The sequence below is a fragment of the Mesoplodon mirus genome (assembly GCF_964341445.2).
Source record: "Mesoplodon mirus genome assembly, chromosome: 12".
Lineage (NCBI taxonomy): Eukaryota > Metazoa > Chordata > Mammalia > Artiodactyla > Ziphiidae > Mesoplodon > Mesoplodon mirus.
The window spans coordinates 28,447,286-28,470,524 of NC_138988.1; the positions used below are offsets into that span (position 1 = coordinate 28,447,286).

At 41.1% G+C, this 23,239-nt stretch overlaps 1 long non-coding RNA gene across 1 annotated transcript in view; it reads right to left on the reverse strand.

Annotated features, from left to right (window-relative positions):
* Positions 1–238: 238 nt before the first annotated feature.
* Positions 239–23,239, reverse strand: part of LOC309813423 — a 58,034-nt gene continuing 35,033 nt past the window's right edge. The window contains exons 2-3 of the long non-coding RNA XR_014295496.1: positions 7,813–7,856; positions 239–332 (exon numbers count right to left, since the gene is read on the reverse strand). This is a non-coding gene — a long non-coding RNA (uncharacterized lncRNA). The remainder of the gene's footprint in view (positions 333–7,812; positions 7,857–23,239) is intronic.

The window sequence follows — 23,239 nt, forward strand, 5'->3', positions numbered from 1 at the left end:
GTGACTTTTACTTTTCTATGCAACCTGTTGCCTATGGAGACTTGGGTAATGGTTACTTGGATAATGAGAAAACCCTATAATTATCTGTCACCTACTCACCAGGATCATGCCCAACAGGGAAACACAGAACAAAGCTCTCCTCAGCAAGAAGAAAATGGATAAAGTCTTCATCTTCTAGGACCAAATCCTTTGTGTACATCAAAGACGCAACAAAGGAGAACATGAAATACCTTCTTCAAGTTTCTCTCCCATACTTGCTCAGTGGAAGGTATTTTCTCGGCAGTGCTCACATCAAAGACCACAAGATTTGCTGGAAGGGTCTCTGTCACTCTCTGGAAAGAACCCCAAATCTCGTTACCAATAAGAGAGCATCATCTTACCCACTGATGTTTTCTGAAGGAAAAAAAAAATACCTTTTTCTACTTCCTGCATGGGAACATAGAGCTTCTGCCACCTACTCCTTGTCTCCCTATCCATCTCCAACCAAAGGATCCAAGGAGATCCTGAATTATGCTATTGTTCTCATCCTCATAAAGATTTAATTTCCTGGGTTCTGTGCATTGAGTTTACACCATTGTTAAGATTTTTTGATTGATGATGCATTGATTGTTTATCTAACTACTTATTCTCTCCCTTCTTCCTTTTCTTCCCAACTGTCTTTCATAAACGTATATTGAGTACCACTGTGTGCTAGGAACTATGCTGGATGTTGGTACGCCAACGCAGACATCATCTCAATACGATGGAAAGCATCATAGGGGAGTGACTGGATCCAGTTTATGTTGATTGGGAATATTTCCCTCATGCTAAATCTTTATTCCAGCTCTGTAAGGCATGACTTGTAAATAAGCACTAGTTTTCATAGAAAAGCCTAAGAAATGCTAGCCCTAGCCAGACATTTTATTTCACCTTTGTTGTTTGACTTCTCATGCAATGTCCTTTGTTTGGTAGGGATCGTTGTGAGCAACAGCAGTTCCCACAAGCTCAAACTGGAGTCACAGAAGTGACTCTGAAACCATGGTCCTGTGTGCATGGTCCCAGCAGCTTGGGAGGCACACAGGGCCCAGACTATGCTTGGGAAAAACTCAGGGGATTTTATATCACACCATAACACTCCTTCTATCAAAAGCAATCCTCAATACCCAGATCTTTTCCACCCTCTCCTCTGCTCACTGTTTCCCCCTTTCCATTATTCTCCTATCTAGGCCACAGGTGTGCCAGCCCAGCCTTCTCTGCTCCTGGATCTTTCCTTTCTTCCCACACATATGTATCTATTTCTTTTCTTTTCTTTCTTTCTTTTTTTTTTTTTGCAGTACGCGGGCCTCTCACTGTTGTGGCCTCTCCTGTTGTGGAGCACAGGCTCCGGACATGCAGGCCCAGCGGCCATGGCTCACGGGCCCAGCTGCTCTGCGGCATGTGGGATCTTCCCAGACTGGGGCACGAACCCATGTCCCCTGCATCGGCAGGCGGACTCTCAACCACTGCGCCACCAGGGAAGCCCTACGTATCTATTTCTTCAGGAAAGCAATTCACCTCTGACCTGGATGCTCCCTTCTTGCATCCTCACACCCAACACTTAACCACATGATCTTCAAGTAGGTTTAAACACACACACACACACACACACACACACACACACACCATTGCACTATAGACAGAGACCTTGGGGATAGGCAACAAAAGATGCTCCAGTTTGCAACCTTGGCCCTAGTGTCTCCTCTGCATTCACTAACTCACTCATGTGTTCATTCACTGTTACTGTGGTTGTATCAGCTCCCCTAAAAGCAGAGCCTGAAACAAAGGCTTGGGTGCAGGGAGTTTATTTGGGAGATGATCTTAGGAAGCGGAAGTGAGGGAGTAGTGAAAGTGAGCCTGGGAAGGAGAAAAAGCCAGTAAAGGTACATTATTGAGTTGAGTATTGCTGTGGACACCTGAGGCTCAATCTCCAGGGGACTCTCTGAGGCACTGCGTAGAACACACCTCAGAATTGTCCTTCTGAAGGATGGGAGGATGGGACATTTATCCACAAACTTGCATTCCCCTCTGGTTGAGGGTTGATCTTCAGGGCGGTCACAGCTCTCTCTTCTAAGCGAGCTCCTGCACAGGAAGCCGTCAGCAGGCATGGAGCTGTCCACCACAGCTGCAGCTGAAGTCAGAGGAGGGCTGACAGCATTCAGCTTGGGGCACCAACCACGGCTGCTACAAACAGCATTCATCACAGCTGTACTGTAATCATTCCTTCTTGCCTGGTTTCTCCCATGGAGTAATGAATTCCACAAGGACAAGCACAGTTCCTTCATTTTTGTTTCCACAGTGCCTAGCACAGTGCCAGACTCACAGGAGCCCTTCAGGTTTCATTTGTTGAATGAAGGAAGGAACTAGTGGAAGAACAATAGACTGAAACCAGAAACCTGAATTCTAGTCCCCGCTGGGTCATTAATTTCTGTGTGACCTTGACTATATCAAAACCGCACGTACAGCAGTTTGGTTACCTATGAACTTAAAAATTCATATTTTAAAAAAATCTCGACATCAAAATGTTATTTTAAAAGGAGAAAATTTCCCATCCGCGACTGATCTTAGAATAAAATATCGTCTCCAACTTGATGGCTCTCTCTAATCCTAGGTTTCCATCCCTCCAAGGTGTAAAGATGAACACTGCTGAAGAAGTAAGGGTATGTTACAAAGTTAGTTACCCGAAAAATATTTCGTTTCCTGCCTGAAGCTTGGAAAACCTTCACTAACTCTCTTATGTGAAGAGCGATAGAATGCTAATTTCCCACAGATTCATTATCACCATGAAATGAAGTTATGGAACACATCAGAGGTAAATATAATGTGCAAATGTAGAATTCAACAATTCGAGTTTTAGCTGCCTTGTGTTTTTACACCTCTGTCAACAAGATCCTCATTAAAGACTTTTTCCCATTATTCTGCTTGAAAAGAAGACTGGAGAATATTATAATAATCAGGATGGAAGGATGTTCTTTCCAGTTAACGCTTTATGAAGGGAACTCATCTGTGTATATATTGCTAATTATTTTTTATCAGATCACAAATATTGTGCTCAATACTGTGCTAGGTCTTGGGGATACAATCTTGAAAAAACTCCTACTCAGTCCCTCCTCTTGTGGGGCTTACAGTCTAGTAGGGAAGGACTATATTAATTATTTAAAATGAGTATTAAATTAACATTCCAAAATAAACACTTCGGGGAAGGACACAATTTTATTAGGGCAAAATACACTAGGAATCATATGGCCTGAGAGGTTAAAAAGGCTTCCCCTCCACAAAGTGGGATTTGAATAGAAAGCTGAAGAATGAATAAGTAAGTGAAAGGGAGGACAGCATGTGCAAAGGCCCAGTGACAAGAATAACAGGATGCCTTGAAAGAACTGAAAGAAGGCCAGGGGAACTGGCTTACTCAGAGGAGGAGGAGTGGGGTGTGAGTGAGACTGAGAGGTAAGCACAGGCCATACTAGGCAGGCCTGCTAGTCAGGTTAAGCATTCTGGTCTAAGAGCAATGGGAAGTCATTGTTTGGTTTCAGCAGGACCTGCTGACATGATCAGATCTGCACATTTTTAATAGGGCCTTTTTTCCACATGCTTTAATATTTTTCATAATTATATGAGAATTCAAACAAAAACATTTGGTTTTGCCTGAGTTATGCTGATAATTGCAGACACACACACACACACACACACACACACACACTTTTCTTCCAAAAGATGTCAGTCCAGTTTGTTCCAGTATTATCTGTACATCTCGTTCTCATTTAGGTAATATTTACTTTGTATTTCTGGGTGCACACTGCATTTACCCGATAACTAAGTTCCATGCTGGGATGTCATGGGGAATAAATAGACAGTCCTATCCCCACATATTAAGTGTGCAAGTAAAATTGCCTTCCACTGCTGGAAAATGTGAGAACAACAGCCACTGCATCAACAAGATGGGTCCAAAATGAATCATCTGGTGGTAACTGCAGGGCCTCCCTAAATGATGTCTGTAACATCCATTACCTTCCCCAAATTTCTTAGCATATCCAAAAATGGATTAAGTTGCTTTGACAGGCTCTATTTTTTATGAACCTCTTTGGCTATTACTTACTCTGTTATTTTCCTCAAGGTGTTCACGGCTGATTTATGATTTCATTTAAGGTTTTTGAGTGGTAGTTTGGATACGCTAACTAGCCCACCTTTTCCCGGATCTGCTTTTGGCTGCTTTATCTCCAACACTAAATCAGCCTGCTTAAATTCCCCTGGTACATAAGTCTCCACGACAAACACTAGTATTGGAGGTACGTCCTGCCTTATCCGGTTCCTTGAATATGTTCAAATGAATCTGATCCAACTCTGCTGATTTATAAATATTTAAATTGTATAAGTATTATTTTACCTGCCTATTATTAATTCTGTTTCTTGATATTCCCAGAGACTCATTAATATTTGTCTTACTGAGCTCCTACTTCCTTCATTCTTTCTGTTAAAGGCAGAGACAAAATAGTAGTTCCATATTCACTGTTCTTTGCATCTTTCATAACATGTTCTCAACCCTGGTTTAGCAAAAGTGGCCTTTTTTCCTTGGGCATAACATCCTATTGTAGTTTTAGAAGGCTTTGTCATAATTTCTTGCTTCTTTTGCTTCTTTAATTCTGTCCTTTCAGCCATCTCCTGGAGTTATATTTTATTCAATCTGTGTATTCTTTTCCCCAAACTCTACACAACTGGATTTTTGCTTTTTTTCCCCCCAAAAGGAAATATTTATCCTTTAAACCTTATATATCAGAATATGCCTGCTGGTTATATAATAGCACCCAGCAGCCACTTGTGTGTTCTTTTTCTAGAGGATGTACTTGAATGCCCACACCCATGTTTTTCCTTTCAATACAACAATACAAGTAGTAATCATTTAGTTCCTTAAAGATGGTTGGATGCAGTCCATTAATTTCATAGCATGTCCAGAAAATTGTTCTGAAACCAACAGCAGGTGAATATGAAACCAAGACAAGGGATTTCCAATTATAAGTAAAAAATAATAACACAAAGGGGAAGAGCCCAGGAATATACCTCATCAAATACACACTGAGGGCTTCCCTGGTGGTGCAGTGGTTGAGAGTCCGCCTGCTGGTGCAGGGGACACGGGTTCGTGCCCCGGTCCGGGAAGATCCCACATGCCGCGGAGCGGCTAGGCCCGTGAGCCATGGCCGCTAAGTCTGCGCATCCGGAGCCTGTGCTCCGCAACGGGAGAGGCCACAACAGGGAGAGGCCCGCGTACCGCCAAAAAAAAAAAAAAAACCACTGGAATTTTTAATGTGTTTTCAAAAGAGTACATATTGTTTACCACAAAAAAAAAAAAAGTATACACACTGTACCATTACATTTATGTGTTTCAAGAATAGGCAAAACTGAATTGTGGAGATAGAAGTCAGAGTAGTGATTACCCCTAGGGATGAGTAATGATTGGAAAGGTCCTGAAAATCCTGGAAATGTTCTATATCTTGATCTGGGTGTTGGGTACATGGATGTGTATGTATGTGCTGTGTAAAAGTTGATCAAGCTGTACCTTTGTGAATAGTGCACTTAAAAAACTGGTACAAGCAAAGCAAAGCAAAGCAATTAATGTGTTTACAAAGCCAATTACTAAAAGCTGTAATAAATACTTGCAGTTGCTATGGACTATATCTGAAGCTACCTGAAATATTATTATTGTTAAAATTTGGTATATTTGTTATTGGACAAACTTTTCTGCTCAGTTGGCCAGTAGAATGAGAATGATCCTAGCTACTATTGCCTGAGTGCCTGCAGTGTGACAGGCATTGTACCTACAATTTGTCATCTCAATATAGGGAAGGTGATATTATCCCATTGTGCAGATGAGGATATGGAACCAGAAAGATCTTCAGTAGTTGCCAAAGAGCACGTAGCTAAAGAGAAGAAATCAAAGATTTAAACTCAGGTTTCTAAAACTCCAAAGCCTATGTAGTTCCTCCCACTCTATATGGCATCCAGGTAGATGATTATGAGTTAGTATTCTTATTAGCTTTTTTTTACTGTAGGCAAGGAATTCTGCTCTGTGCAGCTTGTAAATATTCCTATCACTTGTTTTAGAAAATAAGTGCATGTAGATATATTGAAATGAGTTATAAATGATCTTAGCTGATGTTCATTGGTGGCTAGAAAATGCCTGACTTTGTCCCAAAGCATCACTTTAAATTAGCACAGGAAGTCTGTGAGATTCCAAATATTTCTTTTTCCCATTTTACAGATGAGGACGAGAAGATTCAGGTTAAAAGATCTGATCGCTAGTAAATTTCAACCTCTGGTAGTCTGACTCTTCAGAGCTCACACCCTTTACCAGTCTATTACACTGCCTATTAATGATTTTTGAAGAATGTAACTGAAAGAAGAAATAGACTGATCAATTTTTTAAAATCCAAAAACAATTTACAAGAACAGACATGAGTAAAAGGAGCATTTGTCAGATTTACATCCATTATTAAGATGAATTTGAGAAACAATATTGGTTTATTGGATTTTTTTCTGCTGTTCAGAAAGTTTATGAGCTCATGAGTTCAGTGATTGCATGGGAGTAGGCATTTTTGCAAGAGGTTATGCAATTGATGTCAGTGCTTACACGAGTGGTTGAAAGCCGAGGTTCCCAGCTCTGCCAGTCCTCTGTTTATGGACACGTCATCTAAGAAGACAGGTCCAAGATATCTATTCCTGGGCTTCCCTGGTGGCACAGTGGTTGAGAGTCCACCTGCCGATGCAGGGGACACAGGTTCATGCCCCGGGCCGGGAAGATCCCACATGCCATGGAGCGGCTGGGCCCGTGAGCCATGGCCGCTGAGCCCGCGCGTCCGGAGCCTGTGCTCCGCAATGGGAGAGGCCACAGCAGTGAGAGGCCCGCATACCTCAAAAAAACAAACAAACAAACAAAAAACCCCCAAGATATCTATTCCTCTCTCTTGACTTGCTTTAATGACTATTTCTGGCACTTCCATAGATGTCTTGGATTATTTCACTTTAGTCCTGTTATTTTAAAGGTATTTTCTTGTGCGTAGTAAAATCTATTTATATATTTTGGGTCAAATATAGTCTCTGTGGAGACTCACGTGGATGCTTTCAGTCTCCCCAAATTTTTTGTATGATTTCATACACTATCAGATCATCATATTCTCCTGTTACCCAGTTACCACATCTTTATTTTTTGCCATTTCTCTCCCTACAGATTCGAAGCTTTTCACCGTAAAGGACTCCCCACTCTCACTTTCGGTTTCTAAGAGAAAATTTGCAAGAGTAGTACAACAATCAACTTTCTACTCTTCACCCTACATTCATCCGTTGTTAACACCTTGCCACATTTGCTTTCTTTATTTTTCTCTCCCTATATCTTTGTGTAAATGTGTGTGCATATGTGTGTGTAACGTATATATGTATATATACATAATTTTTCTGAACCATTTGAGAATTGGTTGCAGACACTGTAACAGATCCTTCAACAGTCATCTCCTGAGAACAAGGAAATTCTCCTACACAACCAACAATATGCCATGACTGTATATTTGGGGCATTTAACCTTAATTTAAGATCATCTAATATTCTGAGCATATTCATATTTCTCCAGTTGTCCCAGTCATGTCCTTTATAACTTACCCCCACCAGCACCTTTTTTTTTCCAATCCAGGTTTTAACTGAGGATTCCACATTGTATTTAGTTATCATGTCTCTTTGGTTTCCTTTAATCTAGAACAAATCCTTAGGCTTTACTGTTTGATGAATAAAGGTATTCCGTTTTGAACATCTTACCTTCAGTATTCCTGATTTGTTTCATGAATTATTCTCCTGGAACCCTGCAAAAGTAAAATATTAAAATAATTCTTACGTACTATGGAAAAGATGGAAATAATGTTAAAATACACCTTAGAATTTCATTGATTCTCTGTCGTTCATCCAGTAAACATGGTGGCTAGACTGAAGGACACAGAGAAGAGAGAGCTACCATCTCAGCCTTCGAGATGCTCAGTTTGTAATCACAGATGGGCCTAAAATCCTTTTCCAGTTGCAGACAATTTTGGTGTTTTGTACTAGCCTGGGTTTTAGAAAAGGAAGCAAAATTCCAACCAGACCCTTTATTGCTGAAGTCAGCTGGGCTGTTGGAAGCCAAGGCCACCACAAGTGGCATGATGAAGAAGAAAACAAATTGAAATGCAAAGTGTGACTAATAATGAAATCTTATTCTTCCAAAAGTTACTGTTGTGACCATTTCTATTACTATCATACACAGTTTTCTTTGTTACCAGGATGAGCCTTCTGGGAAAGCAACTCAGGCTTCCTTGCAAAGCAAGGAAATTAGCAATTGTTCAACAACTACAAGGACAGTTGTGTGAGAGGTTGCCATAACAACATGATGAGGCTGTCTGTGTGGCTTAATTTCAGTCACATTGAATTGGGCTTGACGTCATGTTTTAAAATATGAGTCAATATTTGAGGGGTTTTGAAGAAAAGATGTAATTATGAATTGTATGGACTGAGTTTTATTCTGAATGCAAGTCTGCCAATAGGAGAGTTTCCAATTTACTCTCCTCATTTCTGCATCAAACAAAAGCATTTTTCTATGAAGCAGAGCTTAAATGCTGTTTCTGGAAATCTACTTTCACTACAAAAAGAATTTGATAAACTATTAGGTTGCACATTGCCATTAAGCAAATCAATATTGGGTCTATCATCCATTAACAAATTAGTAGGAAATCTGAGTGTGTCTTCTCCGAACATTGAGGGCAATGTCAGCCATGAGCATTTTTGAAGATGCATCATTTTATTGGCTAAAATAGAAAATCACCTTTACAACAAGATTTTTCTATTCTTATTGTTTTGAGGAAAATATAATAGCTAACATTTATTGAGAGCATTGGGTTACACTGTATGAGTGACAACTTTTCAGTGCATTCTTTCATTTAATCTCACAGCCAACCTCTGAAGTAGGATTTTATATTATTATCTTCATTTACAGTTGGGGAATCTGAGGCTGAAAAAGGTTAAATAGCACATTTGCTAAGTGTTGGAGTTGGGATCCAATGCCTGCACTGTCTGTGTTGGAATCCAGTACAGATTCTGATTCAGTAAATGTGGGATGGAGCTTGAGTTCTACATATCTAACCATCCCCCTAGAGATGCCAATGCTGATGATCTAGGGATGACACTTTTAGTAGAAATTGTCTTAAGCCACTACACAGTGGCTGTCATGCTTTAGTATTGTATAGATTCCGTTCAGGAAATAGTGGTGGACCATAAGCAGTACATCTAGGGATCCTAACTACAGAAACACCAATTGATAAACTAGAGTCTAATTCTATCAAACTGTCTTTCAACTAGGATATATCACAGCAATTTAGATTATAATTTAGGTGAAAATATGAAATACTTGTGCAACGCATGAACTGCAGTATAAAATCTATGAACTCTTGGGTTATCTATGAAACCCAAATTGAGAAATGACACACTACATGTTACATGGCAGTTGTCGATCAGTTACGCTGAATAATCCACATTTATGAAGTAACTATTCTCCCAGTTTCTCCCGGTTGCTGCTACATTATTAACAGAAAGGCTATTATTTAGAAAACCTTCCATAGATCATGATCCTTTCCAAGCAGTTATATTGGATTATTTGCAAAACAAATTTGTATAATCTTCATTTTACATGCTTCCTTTCATCAGTATATAAATAGGTAACATTACAGACAGAACTAGAAGGCAAGCCTTTCCATATTTGATATTCTATTTAGAATGTGTTATTCATGGAAAATTCTAAGAGAAAACTTCTTATGCCTTCACTGATTTGTTAGGTTAGAGACCATGGCATGCTCTGAATCAGGGGTCCCCAACCCCCTGGCCGTGCACCGGTACCGGTCTGCAGCCTGTTAGGAACCGGGCCACACAGCGCAGGAGGTGAGCGGCGGGCGAGCGAGCGAAGCTTCATCGGCCGCTCCCTGTCACTCCCCATCACTCGCATTACCGCCTGAACCATCCCTCACCCCCACCGTCCGTGGAAAAACTGTCTTCCACGAAACTGGTCCCTGGTGCCTAAAAGGTTGAGGACTGTTGCTCTAAATGAGGGATGTAGCTTTATCGTTGATAGGCAGGTTGGTACACTAACTTACTTCATTGATATTTTAACCTAAGTGACTGGTTCATTCGGAGAGAATGTTTACTTGAGGAAAAGAGCTGAGGCGGGGAGGGGCAGGGGAGAAAAGGGAAGGGGCTCCTGAGCTGGTGTAGCAGTGTGTGCACATCAATCTTTTTATTCATGCCCCCTCAAAGTGGTGTGGTATTTTGGTTAAAAGACTGATTCAGATGGAACTCAATTTGAATCTTGGCTCTGGCACCGATCAGCTGTGTGGCTTTGGGCAAGTCACACTGGCCTCACTGACCACTTTGGAAAAGAAGGGAACCCCCCCCCCACGAAGTCCCCTTGGATCTCTTGCCATCGTCATAAACACGAGCTGCCGGTGGGTTTTCTCTCCCACCACACATTCCCTCCACCCCAACCACTCAGCCCAGAACCAATGATTGACAGCTGTGGGGTGGGGTGTAAACACTCTTGGCTCCCTTGCCTGATCAGGACAACTCTGAGTGTCCTACACCTACACTTTAGTGTGTATCATAATCCCAGGAGGGCTTGGTAAAATCCAACACGCTGGGCCCACTCCAGAGTTTCTCATTCAGCAGGTCTGGGGTGGGGACCTGAGAATTTGCACTTCTAACAAATTCCCAGGCGATGCTGATGCTGCTGGTCTGGGGACCACACTTTGAGAATCACTGACCTACCGGATCTCCAGAGTTCCCCTGAGTCCCCCTCCTTCCCTTCCCTTCCCTACTCCACTTTCTCATTACTCTCGCCATGCCTACTAGCCATAGAACATTTTAACACTTCCACAACCCAAACTAAGATAAGGACTCCCCTCACAGAGGTTTTAGTTCTTGTTATCAAAGCTTAGTCTCCTCATCTTTGAAAATCACTCATCTTGCATACCTTCCCACCACCCAAGATGATTTCATGATCTTTCATATATGGTATATTATAAAACAATAGGTAATTTACACTTTTCCAAAAAAATTATATTTTTATAAATACGTAATATTACAATTTTTATATTTTAATATAAAATATTATATTTTGTACTTCAAACTACCTCTTTCCTGCAGATGTGATGTCTCTTCCCAGGGGAGATGCCCCAAGCCCAAAGCCCAACCCCTCTTGGGAATCCCTAAAGCAGAGTGTCCTGGGTCATAGGCGGAAGAGTGCCCCCTTGGTTGCTGTGGTGTGTGCCTGGATAGGGAACAGTGTTTAGTTCCTTTAGCTCAAAGGGCGTTTACCTGGAGGCAGGGAGATAAGGTGGGTAGTGGTTGCCTTCTCTCCAGCATTTCATGGGAACCTGGGGCATCAGGGACACGGCAAAGCTTGGCCTGTCTGGGTCTTTGTGGTTTGCAAAGTATGTTACACTGAACCTGGGATCATCTTTGAACACTTAGAATTTATTTATTTGTTAATAATTGCATATTAAGACAATTTTCTGTGACAGCTAAAACCAGGAGCTCTGGAGTCAGATATCTGGGTCACAATCCTGCCTTTACCATCTTGCTTGGGACCTTGGGTGAGTTTAAAGCCATTCTGAGCCATTCTAAGTCACCATTTCCTTATCTTTAAAGTGAGATAAAACTAATCCTCTCATCTGTAAAATGGTAAAATAAGAGACTTTTTGTTTTTCGTTTTTCATCTGACTGATCCATGTAAAGAGGTGAGTACATTCCCTGCAAGAGAGTAAGAACTCAGCAACGTTATCACTATTATTGTTTTTGTTATTTTCATCATTGTTATTGCTGGTTGTGTTGCTATTATGAGCACTAGTTAGGTGCCAATCATTAGGCAGTGGGATGGCTGTAATACTGAACCATAAATCCCAGCACCGAAATGAATGTCTAAATCCTGGGGAGCTGATGTATAATTTGAGTAGTCAGGCAAGAAGGGGCTGAAGAAATTGCTGGATGTGGCCCCTTGTGGAGTATCTTGCCCTGAGGCTCCAAACTGGAAGCCCATGTGACTGAAGTCAGGACCCTCTGTCAGTCCTGTTCCACAGCAGGGTTGATGTTGGCTTCCCCATCCCCTAACACAACTTTGCATGGGTGCATTTCCTGCTAAGTGATATTTACCAACTCGCCTGGCTTAACCGAGTGATAAATGCATCACCAGTTGAGGACTTTACACTTGTTTGCAATTTGTAAATCAAGTTGCTATAGTAGGCATGACTGGCCACCTACAATCCCACAAGTGGAAGACTGCTTGCATTTCATTATTTTCTTAAATCCTTGCTTAAGTTTTCTCATCTTGCCAGGGTGGGTCCAATTTTAACCTCGGTCATTACTGGAACACTTTTCTTTCCCATGTTCCCTCCCACCCTCTACCAAGGATGCTGTGCAAAGGTCTCACATGGGTCTCACATGATCCCAAAGAAAGCATGGGGTACCATTCTATCACACTGCAGGACCTTCTTGGGCTTGGGCACTGGAGTCAGGGCAGAGGTGGAGCCTGGGTGCCTGGCTTCCAGCCTGCTTAAGCACCCCAGAGTAGTACTCTCTGAGATTTTGATGCCCCCAGAGTGCTGCCATGGTTGGGCTTTATGTCCCAGCTAATCAGTTTCCCCAACATTTGTCCTCTTCCCCATCTTCTCTGAGAAATGCTTCCCTCTTGCCTCTTATGACCTTTAAAGGTACTCCTCCACCAGCTCCAGAAAACCCATAATAATCATTTCAGTGACTTTGGGTTTCCACACAAGACAGGAATTGCTGCTGCCTTCAGACCTCCCCTGAGATAAGGAAGCCCAAAGTCTGGCTCTCTGTTTGAAAAGAGAATAATAAAAATATAGGAAGAACCTGCGTAAATGAATACCATCCCAAAATTATCCTGCGATTTTTCATTGGATTGGGTAGCTTCATTCATTTGCTTGATTTATTGAGAGCCCACTGTATGCCAGGCAATGCATCGGGCACTGGGGCACAGGAGTGAGCCAGACAGATCCTGCCTTCATGGACCATCTAGAAGCACAGTGGCAGGATACCCTGGTCTGTGTCCAAATCCCACAGGTGCTGGAGACCACAGCCAACTGCCACTGCCAACTTGGCCGTATTATTATTTAACGTTGATGACAGTCATGGTTGCTTTTATTTCCTTGGGTGCCACTTGTGAAGGCAAAGCTTGTGAAGATAATTTGGAAAGTCACAACACATTGTTCTCAGGGCTTTTTGAGCTGAAGGTTCTGGCTGAGGTATGCTACTTTTGAAAGGTGGCACTGACTGATTTCATCACCTCTTTGCAGGAGTCCAGCTTTACTTGGAGAACCTAGAAGACTGAGGCCAATTACTAGCCAACATTTTCTTTCTCACCCAGAGGCCCCTGAACACTTATTACTGATACTCAACTATGTTTGAATGATTTTTTTTTTTTTTTGCCCTTACTGTTTCATCCGGGAGAGTTTTGTTTCTTCAAGAGTCTGAGCTTCTTGAGAGCATAAATGCATTATTTCCTTGGTTTACTCTTCCGTGAAGACTTAAGGAGTAGAATGATTTGCATTTGTGTGCAAGTTAGACTTTGGGTGATTGCCTTTTTTTTTACCCTCCCATGTGTAGTATTCCATGTTATACACATTACATTTAGCTCCCTTGATCAATATTGCCCTTTTGGGCTGTTTATACCTAAACTGCCTTTCTGTGCCTGAATGATTTCATTTTACTTTTCAGCAACCGTTCAAGTAAATATATGAGGAAGTGACAACACAATCGGCATGCAGTACATGGCTTGGCTGGGTTTCTTAAGTGGGAAAGTAGAAGAGAGAGAGGTAGGGAATCGACCAGCAACAATCTTCAGCTTGTCATTTCCTATTTATTTGTAGCCCAAATAGCACAGAGTCTATTTGTAGTGCACAACTGATACCTACTTGAGAATTAATAAAGGAAAATAGAGATGCAGTTTAATACAGTGGATAAGAATGTGGGCTTTGGGATTCTATGGACCTATGTGTCACTGTTCTGCCCCTTCCTTGATGAGTAAGCATAGGCTGGTCACTTTACCTCTCTGGTTCTTAATTTCCTCATCTGTGAAATGACAATGCATTACTATCTGCTTCAGAGGGTTGTTAGGAAGATGGAGAAAGGTAATGCACAGAAAGTGTCTAGTTATTATTATCCGTTAGGATATCTTTCTACCACCTCCCAGACAGTTCACAAAGTTCCCAGAGCAAAGCTATGGAACATTAGAACACTCACCATGGACCTGATGCTTTGGGGCTTGTAAGGAGATAATTATTAAACCAGCTGATTAAAAGAAAAAAAACAAAAACAAAAAACCTTGGCTAATATGCATAACATCAACCTTTCTGCCCTCCTTTCTCTTGCCTTGACATACTAACGTAAAGTAGATGAGCTTGCCCTCTGGCTCTCTTCCATGTATTTTTCATTATTATGTTGACTATTTCGTGACTTCTTCAAGAATGATCCAATTCACCTGTGATGATTAACTTTATGTGTCAACTTGGCTAGGCCACAGTCCCCAGACACAATTGTCCCTCAGTATTCTTGGGGGATTGGTTCCAGGAACCCCTGCATATGCCAAAACCCATGGATGCTCAAGTCCCATAGTTGGTCCTCAGTATCTGTGGTCCCACATTCACAGATTCAGCCTATCTTGGATTGTGTAGTACTGTGCATATTTACTGAAAAAATTCTGCATAAAAGTGGACCCATGCAGTCCAAACCTGTGTTGTTCAAGGATCAACTGTATTCGGTCAAACCCTAATCTAGACGTTACTGTGAAGTAACGTCCGATTTAATTAGCATTTAAATCACTAGATGTTGAGCCAAGCAGATTACCCTCTGTAATGTGGGAGGGCCTTACCCAGTCAGTTGAAGGTCTTAAGAGAAAAAAGACTGACTTCCCCTGAGGGAATTCTGCCTCCAGACTGCCTTCAGACTCAAGCTGCAACATCAGGGGAATTCCCTGGCACTCCAGTGGTTAGGACTTGCTCTCACTGCCAAGGGCCTGGGTTCAATCCCTGGCTGGGAAACTAAGATCCCACAAGCTGTGTGGCATGGCCAAAAAAACAAAACAAAACAAAAAAACAACTCTTTAAAAAAGAAAAGAATAGAAAAGCTGCAACATCATCTTTCCCCTGGGTCTCCAGCCTACCTTGTAGATTTTGGACTTGCTAGCCTCCAAAATTATAGGAGGCAGTTTCTTAGAATTAATCTGTTGGTCTATTGGTTCTTTTTCTCTAGAGAACCCTGACTAATACATTACCATGTCCACCCCCACCTTTAGAAAATCTGATTGCAAACAGGTCAGGCAGACTTTCTATACCTCAATAAGATGAGGGAGAAGATGGGGCACAAGTTTGGCTTGCATCACCACCCCCTCAAATAGGGCCTGATAGCTGCACCCATGTAACTGAATCTTGGCTTCACTTTCTTTTTTTTTTTTTTTGCGGTACGCGGGCCTCTCACTGTTGTGGCCTCTCCCGTTGCAGAGCACAGGCTCTGGACGCGCAGGCTCAGCGGCCATGGCTCACGGGCCCAGCCGCTCCGCGGCATGTGGGATCTTCCCAGACCGGGGCACGAACCTGTGTCCCCTGCATCGGCAGGCGGACCCTCAACCACTGCGCCACCAGGGAAGCCCTTTGCTTCACTTTCAGAGCTGTGTGTGATGCTCAATCATCCAAGATGATTGGATGAAGGGAAGATGAAGGGAAGATGAAGCTTAGTATGCTTCCCTTAAAAAGGCATTTTAGTAAGAATTTCAACAATAAGGGTTGGAGCAGAAAGATTTTCTGGTTAATTAAGTTAATCAGAATATGGCATTCCTGAAGCAATCTGATTAATCCACCGTTAACATATTTTGAAAAATATTCACAAGAGACTTTGAGAATGTTTAAAGGAAATTCTAATTTTGAAAGCACAAAAGCTAAGCAACAAACACAAGTTTTTCCAATATGACTGTGTTTATTTAATCTTCCAAAAAATATGGCCAATTTCTTCCATTTCAGATTTTACTCTAATAGCACTAATTTATAACTTGCTTTTAAGACTAATTTTCCAACTGGTTTTCTCCACAAATGACTCAAACTACACTGGAATGGCTTGCATTTCAAGGTGTGTAATTGTTTAATATTTTCTTCAGAGGCAACATTTGTGCTTAGGTAAGCGTGTCGAACTTTTATGTATTTTAACAATCCAACACCCACTTACTTGAGTTTCACACAGTGTGGTTAGCACTATGGCTAACATATTTCCTAGTTTCTTAAAAAAAGTATGTATTTTTGATGTCTAACTTATATCAAAATAGGATTCATTTTACACTGTTAATGTAGCTTAATAGGATATGATATTTGCTGAAGAAGAAAAAACAAATCTTGCTCATCTTTTAATATCTTGTTGAGCTGTGCATGGCGTTTGAATAAAATACTTTGAAATTTACTTGGAGAAAAAAAAAAAACACTCCCTTACAGCCTGCATTTATTTTCAGGAAGGTTACCAGAATATTGCTGAATTTAGTGGGCCATAGCAACTACCCTTACTTATTATTGACTTTCATCAGTATTTTCTGCATGGGTTCTCCCGGGAATGTGTCTTCAGATTTTAGATGCAAATAGGATGACGCTAATATCTGCTTGACTGGTGGCTGTGTGTAGAGTTGAGAGAAATGCTGGCTGGTGTGTGTTATAATCACGGAGGCAGCAGTGGTGAAAAGCAAGTGGAGGAGCGAGAAAGATTATGTCCCAGGTTGACTAGAAAGAGCTCAGTGACGTGCTACTCAAATGAATATAGCTTCTCCTAGGAAACTGCACTAAGATCAAAAAACAACCGAAGAGGCTGCACTTCTGACAGAGCAAAGATATATGTTTTACATTCTGAGCCCTCTAGGATTACTTATTTTAAGATAACATGCTTTGTATGGAAGCCTTAGAGCTAAATATAAAACAAACTACATTTCCCATGCATCTCTGTTCCAGACAGCCCCTCCAGTCCCCCTTGGCGGCAAAAGCACTGATTTTCCCAAGCACTTGGTTCCATATCAGAGGGAGGTAAAACTGGCGAGGACAAGAGAGATACTAAAATCCTGTGCCGCTGTGAAGGGTTATGGAGAGAAAAAGCTTATGTTCAGGTTTTCTAAGTCGTAAGGCATCGAGTATAAACAAGAAAAGAGTTAGCTCTTCCAACATACACTGAACTAGGCATACCATACATGCTCTTGACAGACTCTACTTGGCTTCTCTTTAAAAACTAGGTTGAGTTGGAGAAACTAATTAAAACACACAGGGAGACCTTTTACTTTGCTTCACATATTTGAATTTGTTTTCCTATCTTATCAAGGAAATAAAAAATGACTTTTGGCTAAAGAAAAAATGCTTTGGGGGCTAAATGTGTTTGGTTATACCTCATTGTCTACTTTGCAAAAACACTGCAGTCATAATTTTCATATGTAATGAGTAGTCTGTTGTTAGGGAAACGTGTTACGACATTGGGAATGGAAAATTAAGAAAATCCTTGGCAAGTTGGAACTTCGTGTTCATATCATATTAGACAGGAGTTTTTTCCTCGTTATTTCTCCTCACTGCTTTCTTCTGTTAATTCTGAAACTCTAAGTTTCTAGTTCCACTTTCAGGATTGAGATGACAGGATGTGGAGTGTAAGACTTGCACCTCCCTCAAATCAATTTTAGTTTCTGTCCTTAAAAATTATTGTTCATTATTTTTTAAAATATTGCATTAAAACTCTATTCAAGGGTTTCCCTGGTGGTGCAGTGGTTGAGGGTCCGCCTGCCGATGCAGGGGACACGGGTTCGTGTCCCGGTCCGGGAAGATCCCACATGCCGCGGAGCGGCTGGGCCTGTGAGCCATGGCCGCTGAGCCTGCACGTCCGGAGGCTGTGCTCCACAATGGGAGAGGCCACAACAGTGAGAGGCCTGCGTACCACACACACACACAAAAAAAAAAAACCCAAAAAAACTCTATTCAAAGAAGACATACAGATGACGAACAAGTACATGAAAAGATGCTCAACATTACTAACCATCAGGGAAATGCAAATCAAAACCACAATGAGATATCACTTCACACCTGTTAGAATGGCTATTCTCAAAAAGAAAAGAAATAACAAGTGTTGGCAAGGATGTGGAGAAGAGGGAAAACCCTTGTGTACTATTGGTAGGATTGTAAATTGGCATAGCCACTATGGAAAACAATATGGAGGTTCCTCAAAAAATTAAAAATAGAACTACCATATGATACAGCAATTCCACTTCTGGGTGTTGGTGCAAAGAAAACAAGAACACTAACTTGTAAAGATATATACACTTCCATGTTCATTGCAGCATTATTCGCAAATACCCAAGACATGGAAATAACCTAAGTGTCCATCAGTGGGTGAATGGATAAAGAAATTGTGGTATATACACACAATGGAATATTATTCAGCCATTAAAAAATGAAATCTTGCCATTTGCGACAATGAATGAACCTGAAAGGCCTTATGCTAAATGAAATAAGTCAGACAGAGAAAGACAAATACCATATGATCTCACTTTTATGTAGAATCTAAACAACAACAACAACAAAACAAACAAACAAAAATCAAGCTCGTAGACACAGAGAACAGATTGTTGGTTGCTAGAGGCAGGCAGTGAGGGGTGGGAGAAAATGAGTGAAGGTGGGCCAAAAGGTACAAGTTTCCAGTTATAAAATAAATAAGACATGGGACGTAATGTCCTGCATGGTGACTATAGCTAAAAATACTATATTGCATATTTGGAAGTTGTTAGGAGAGTAGGTCTTAAAAGTTCTCATCACAAGAAAAAAATTTTATAACTATGTATGGTGAGGGATATTAACTAGACTTATAGTGCTGATCATTTTACAATGTATACAAATATTGAATCATTATGTTGTACACCTGAAACGAATCATTATATGTCAATTATATCTCAATTAAAAAAAAAAGAAAAACTCTATCTTGACACTGAGTTTTTTGGCACCCCCTTAAATTTTGTTCCTGAGACAGTACCTCATTTGCCTCATGCAAGTCCTGCTGTGTCTCTGCTTGTCAACAGCCTTTGGGAAGAAAGCTCCCATATAGTGAATGGCCTATTTATTCACCAACTAACTGTCCTCATTGGTTGAGGGTTGCCCCTGAAGGCATTAAATTCCTGGCGTTTCTTTTTTTTTTCAAAATTATTTTATTTGCAAAGTAAACCCAATGCAATTCTATGTAATACAATATAATGGTAAAAGCTTTGAATATGAATTGATCTTGATTTGAATTCTGGTTCTGTCATAATTTTCTCCATGATTCAGGTAAAATGTATCATCTCTCCAAATCTCAGTATCTTTCTCAGTAAAATGGGTATAATAGTAGTTACAAAGTATTTTATTACAAGGTTTAATTGATACAACATATATTAAATTGCTAAATATGCCTACCACATCGTGTACATAATGATTTTAATAAGAACTGTGATCCCTGCACTTTAAACATTTTAAAATTCTTAGAAATATTTGCCCTATTCCTTACTACATATGTGTTCTTATTAGAAAATGTGTGAATTGGTTTTAAAAAGCATTTTTTAACATCTTTATTGGAGTATAATTGCTTTACAATGGTGTGTTAGTTTCTGCTGTATAACAAAGTGAATCAGCTATACATATACATATATCCCCATATCTCTCCTCTCTCTTGCGTCTCCCTCCCACCCTCCCTATCCGACCCCTCTAGGTGGACACAAAGCATCGAGCTGATCTCCCTGTGCTATGCGGCTGCTTCCCACTAGCTATCTATTTTACATTTGGTAGTGTATATATGTCCATGCCACTCTCTCCCTTCGTCCCAGCTTACCTTTCCCCCTCCCCAATAAAGATGCAGATGTAGAGAATGGACTCCTGGCATTTCTGAATGCCTTACTCAAGGGGTACATAAGCTCCCCTGGTGTGGGAGAAAAGTCTCAGGCAGAGAAGGAGAGAGGCTGGGCCTCTGAGGTGGGAAGTGGTCAGCATGTGTGGACCCTGTGCACTGTAGTTGGGGTGAACCAACAGGATCGGGAGTGAGGGGGGATAGAGTGAGGAGTCACCGAGCAGTCAATGGCCACTATCTAGAGGCATTATCTCATTTAATCTTCCCAATAACACCATGAGGTGGGTATTAGTGACAGCTGGGTGTAAGGTCAGGTGAGTGAGTGCTGAAAAACTCAGTAACTGAGATAAATTGTATTTTAAGGCAGCACTTTAAAGACTCAAAATTAAGGTCTGAAAATCATGCTAAACAAAATATCAACATTTTAAATAAAGACAGAACTGACCCTGGACTTGACCCTGACTCGCTTGCTTCACCCTAATGCTGGCCCTAGTTCCAATAAAATTTTATTTACAAAAAGAGGTGGCTATAGATTTCCAATTTGATTTCTTAAAATATTGCATTAGGGGCTTCCCTGGTGGCGCAGTGGTTGAGAGTCCGCCTGCCGATGCAGGGGACACGGGTTCGTGCCCCTATCCTGGAAGATCCCACATGCCGCGGAGCGGCTGGGCCCGCGAGCCATGGCCACGGAGCCTGTGTGTCCGGAGCCTGTGCTCCGCAACGGGAGAGGCCACAGCAGTGAGAGGCCCGCGTACAGCAAAAAAAAAAAAAAAAAAATATATATATATATATATATATTGCATTAAAATGTGATTTATCTTGACTACTGAGTTTTTCAGGCCTTCTTACTTTTGTTCCTGAGCCTAGAACTCCTGGCTCTGGCACTAACATTATTTCTGTTTTACAGATGAAGAGGCTGAGGCTCAGACACATGAAGCAGATTGCTCTAAGTCACTTGGGTGACCCCAGGTGACTCCAGGGTGAGCACTATCAACCACCAATGCAGACCTCTCCCCACTTCAGGCCACCCCCCTAAACTTTCTCCTACTTTGGGTAAATTTGAGGTTAGTAGGTGCATAGCTTTGCTGGAAAAAGTACAGCAGAGTTAAACTGACAAAGCAGTTCTAACTGACTGCTTGTCACATGACACATAGATGAAGCAAACTGAAAACCTGCCAGTTCTACAAAGGTTTATTGACCCGTCTCAGCTGCATGTGTTTATTTCACAACCATAGAGTAAAACCTGGGAATATGTGTGTGCTATAAAAAGAGAAGTTGGACATTTTCTAATTTTTCAATATCTAATAATTGCACATAAATGCACCTGATTTTCCATTAGCTAAATGGGCTTGCCAAAAAGAGCTAATGAATATTGCATGGTTGAGTTCTGTCAGTTTTTCAAGGAGGGACTGGACATGAAATCATTTCTTTTAATACAGAGACAAAGACAAGTGACTTTGGAATTTAATGAAATTAAATTGGAAACCAGATTGGAAAGCTTGCTTGAGCAGCCTTGCCTCCTCTTCACACAGACATGCAGAGGCTCTCAATATGGGTTTATGGATTGATTGACAGACTAACTGATGGCCTGTTGGGCACAGAGCTTTAGGATACAAAGCAGGTAAACAGTACAGGTTGGTACAAAGCACCTATAACACATCCAGCTCTCTTGGGTTTGGGTCCTTACAAATGATAAAAGTGTGGGGAAGGGCTTCTCTGGTGGCGCAGTGGTTGGGAGTCCGCCTGCCAATGCGGGGGGCACGGGTTCATGCCCCGGTCCGGGAGGATCCCGCATGCCACGGAGCAGCTGGGCCCGTGAGCCATGTCCGCTGGGCCTGCGCGTCCGGAGCCTGTGCTCCGCGACGGGAGAGGCCGCGGCAGTGAGAGGCCCACGTACCGCAAAAAAAAAAAAAAAAAAGTGTGGGGAAGGCTTTTTTCCTACTGAAAACTGTCAGATATGTTGTTATGAAATTCCAACAGACTTGACAAGAACTCTTCTGGAGTTTCTGGTTTGGCTATTTTCATGGCAAGACTTAACCAGTGGTGGTCACCAAGTCTCTTCTTCATTGCTGACCTTACCATGTCTTTGTTTTCCTGATGATTGGTGTGAAAACATTTCCCTCTTAATATTCAGACAGTGATATTTTTATGTTGCCCATTGGAATAAGCATTTATCTGCCCCTTTGCTTAAAATGATTCTAAGGTTCCTGAGAGAGCTGCTTTTGTTATGTTTCTACTGGAGATGCCAAAGTGGACAAATGTCCACTGAATGACCACAGGTTGTGTTTAAGACCCAGCTTCTTAGACGTGGGATGGACTACAGTAATTATACATTGAGTTTCTAAAATTAATTTGAAATGTTGGCCATAAAGGGACAGAGAAGAAATGAGTTCTAATGCATTTTAGGAGCATAAAATTAGAATGGTGTAGTTTGATTGACAGCAGTCTAATGTTATTAGCAATTCTTATCTAGTTAAAAAAGGGAGGGGTCATGTTTCTTCGAAGTCACAATCTTCATTTTTGTACTTTGTAAATTATTAACCATTCTATTAGAAAAATAATGAGAATCTGCAGATTAAATGGCAAAGGCATAGTTAGTAAAAAATGCCTTTTGATAATTTTGACCTTGGGAATGTGATGGGTATGGATTAGAAGTAGACTGTTTGGTTCCTCATCTTAGTTCTTTACACTGTACCATCAGGTAGGCCTGGCACTAAACTCAAAATAAGAACAGTAAGCCTTTTCCATAGCTTAGAATTAAGGACATTATAAATGTATGGGAAGTGTCAGAATTAATTTAATTATCTGCTGAATGACTTCTGTGGGAAGAATATTGTGCTATGATTTTGAGAACAAAGGAAATAAAATATAAGAGTTGGTCTATGCCAATGGAGAGTTTACTGTCTGGCTAGGGAAACACACATAAGAATGTAGTAGATGTGCAATTCTATATAGCTGCAATATATATGGGTAAAATGAAGTGCTAAATTGTATACTGGAAATAATTTGAGAATAACTATTTTTTAAAGGTGCTAATTGTGATAATCATTAATTGAGTTTAAATGGAAAGAGTAACTGTAGTTAATCAAGAAATATGAAGTATGATATGATATGCTTGCAGTGTGTAGGGGATGTGCTATTACCTTCTGGCAGTTCTTTCTCTGTCCCCCTTTCTGCTTGTTTTATTTCTGGCCATTAAATGGTGAAAGTCCTCAAGACTCAGTCTTGAGTCATCTCCTTTTCTCTCTTTACTTTCTCTGTCTGGAAAATCTTATTCATGCCC